Here is a 3,254-nt window from a genome sequence, read left to right as displayed (position 1 = left end):
AATAAAAAAAAAAAGAAGAAAAGAAAAGAAAAAACTTTCAATGTAAAAAAAAAAAGAAGAAAGAAAGAAATCCACAGATAACTTCACATCCCCTGGTGATGAGGAGCTGCATGAATCCCTGAATATGACTGAGGATATTCTGCACACCAAGGATAGTAGGAGCCGGACAGAATCAAGATCTAGTGGCAAGAAATGAAAGGGGTGAACAAGGTAGATGCAGAAATGAAAAAAAAGAGTGCAAAATTACTTCCCAAATAAAGAAAATTTCCCTGGGCACAGCAGTGGATTAAAAGATGAGACTGATTAGCAAAACTGGGAAAAATTCTCAGAGGCTTCAAGTTGGAAGTGATCACAAAAATATACTATTTGTGGACAAAGAATAAAACCAACATTTTGTTGGCCTAAGCCCTCAAGCAATTCAGAATATCCATAAAATATACTATCCTTAGGGCTTTACCCTAAGGAAAGGTGACTGAATGGGGATACCAGGACATGGGGGAAAAAAAAAAGTCTTCCTCAGTCTTCCCCAGAAGAGTAAAGGCCCAGGAAACAAAGATCTATGTCCAAAGTCACATAGCAGAGAACACTTTGGTGCAAGGACCACAGGCTGAGGCAGAATTGTACCTAGAACCAGATTTTATTCTGAGAGACAGAGACATAGCTACAGTGAGAGACATGAATTGAATCTTTCCATCTAAAAACAGAGGAGGAAATCCCCAAGATGTGGAGCTGTGACAACCACCCCAACCTATCATCCCTTTCAGCAGATCCCTTATTTACAGTAAGTTGCCCAGGAAAACCACTCTCCTTTAAACATGGAACAGAGAAAAGGACATGACCTTATACCTTAAGAAGTTATTAAAAGGCAAAAAACAAACAAACAAAAAAGACATAAAAATTAACCTAATAGAGTTTTACAAGGCAATAAGAACATACCAAAGATAAGTATAAATTTAAAGCAAATGAAAACCTTTTGTGTGTGTGTGTGTGTGCTGTTTTTGGCCAGGGCCAGGTTTGAACCTGCCACCTCTGGTATATGGGGCCAGCACCCTACCTCTTTGAGCCACAAGTGCTGTCCCCCACATGAAAACCTCTTATCCTATTTTTTTATAAAAGCTAAAATAAATTATAGAAATGATTGAAGTCTTTTAAAAACAGCAAAAATTATAGATAGAAGAGTTTAAAACTTATATCTATAGATGATAGAAGGATGTGAAAGGATGCTTACTGAAAAAAAATGTATTAAAAATGATGTCTCAGACCAGTGATGAAGAGTGGTGGCATTTGAGTCATGGATGATGAACAATATGTGTCCTAAACTCTGAGGTCCAAGAACAACTGCAGAAAATAAATAAAATAATATAAAAATGATGTCTCATAGATTAAAAACTAAATTTGAAAAAATACAAAAACAAACATAAACACAAGAGAAAATAAATACATTCAAAAGCAAAGAAAAGAATATACTATAGAAAAGTCAAAAGAATATTCACAAGGAAATGAAAAATAATAATAAAACTCTTCCAGAGAAAGTGATAGATAAAGAAATAAGACAAGAGAGAGGCAATATGCATTTTATTTTTGTTCTCAGAAAAGAAAACCAGAGCAATGGAACAAATACTTAGAATTCGTGACTCTTGCCAGTGATATATGGGATTATTGGCTTTTTATTTTTTGGTAGATTAATTGAGTTCTCTATAGATCCTAGTTATCAAGCGTTTGTCCAATTCATAATATGCAAATATACTTTCCCATTCTGAAGGTTGTTTGTTTTGGTACTTGTTTTCTTAGCTGTACAGAAGCTTTTCAGTTTAAGTCCCATTTATTTTTGTTGTTGTTACAATTGCCACAGAAATCTTCTTTATAAAATCTTTCCTGAGGCTAATATCTTCAAGTATTTTCCCCATACTTTCTTCAAGGATTTTATATTGTTTCATTCTAGATTTAAATTGTTTATCCATCTTCAATCAATTTTTGTAAGTGGTGAGGGGTACAGGTCCTCAGTCTTTTACATGTGGTTATCCAGTTCTCCCAGCATCATTTATTGAATAGGGATTCTTTTCTCCGGTGTATGTGCTTGTTGGGGTTATTAAAGATCAGGTGGCTATAAGAGGTTAGTTTCATCTCATGGTTTTCTATTCAGTTCCAAATGTCAATGTCTCTATTTTTGTGCCAATACCATGCTGTTTTGATTACTATGGCCTTATAGTACAGTTGAAAGTCTGATAGGGTGATACCACCGCCTTTGTTTTCATTACTAAGAATTGCCTTGGCTATACAAGGTTTCCTCTTGTTCCATACAAAATGAAGAATTATTTTTTCCAAATCTTGAAAGTATGATGATAGTATTTCAATGGAGATTGCATTGAATCTGTAGATTGCTTTGGATAGTACAGACATTTTAACAATGTTGATTCTTCCCAGCCATGGGCATGGTATGTTCTTCCATTTGTTAATATCCTCTGCTATTTCCTTTCTTAGGGTTTTATAACTTTTTTTATAGAGGTCCTTCATCTCATTTGTTAGGTATATTCTTAGGTATTTCATTTTCTTTGAAGCTACTATGAAGGGAATTTTGTCTTTAATTAGCTTCTCAACTTGGCTGTTATTGGCATATACAAAGGTTACCTATTTGTGGACATTGATTTTATATCCTGAGACATTACTGAATTTTTTTATCACTTCCAGGAGTGTTATGGTTGAACCTTTGGGGTTCTCTGAGTATAAGATCATATCACCAGCAAAGAAGTAGAGTTTGACCTTCTCTGCACCCATTTGGATGCCCTTTACTTCCTTCTCTTGCCTGATTGTATTGGCTAGAACTTCCAGCACTACATTGAATAGTAGTGGCAATATAGGACAACATTGTCTGGTTCCAGTTCTAAGTGGAAAAGCTTTCAGTTTTATGCCATTCAGTATAATATTAGTTGTGGGTTTATTGTAGATGGCTTCATTCAGATTCAGAAATGCCACCTATGCCTAAATTCTCAAGTTTTCTTTTAGGAAAGGATACTTACATTTTACTTAAAGGATACTTAAAGGATACTGCATTTTATCAAATGCTTTTTCTGCATCTATGGAGAGGATTATATGGTCTTTGTTTTTGCTTCTGTTGATCTGGTGAATTATGTTTATGAACTTGTGTATGTTAAACCAGCCTTGCATCCTTGGGATGAAACCTACTTGATCATGATGAATGATTTTTTAATGTGTAGCTGTAACCTATTGGCTAGGATTTTATTGAGAATTTTTGC

At 34.6% G+C, this 3,254-nt stretch overlaps 1 non-coding gene across 1 annotated transcript; it reads left to right on the top strand.

Moving 5' to 3' along the window:
- Positions 1 to 1,257: 1,257 nt before the first annotated feature.
- On the top strand, positions 1,258 to 1,332 carry LOC111723206. The gene has a single exon (XR_002771795.1). It is a non-coding gene; the product is annotated as a small nucleolar RNA SNORD113/SNORD114 family (small nucleolar RNA).
- The last annotated feature ends 1,922 nt before the right edge of the window (positions 1,333 to 3,254 follow it).

This window comes from Otolemur garnettii, unplaced genomic scaffold (assembly GCF_000181295.1).
Source record: "Otolemur garnettii isolate 467f Iridium unplaced genomic scaffold, OtoGar3 scaffold00008, whole genome shotgun sequence".
In the NCBI taxonomy this organism is placed as follows: domain Eukaryota; kingdom Metazoa; phylum Chordata; class Mammalia; order Primates; family Galagidae; genus Otolemur; species Otolemur garnettii.
This window is presented reverse-complemented; position numbering and strand designations above follow the sequence as displayed.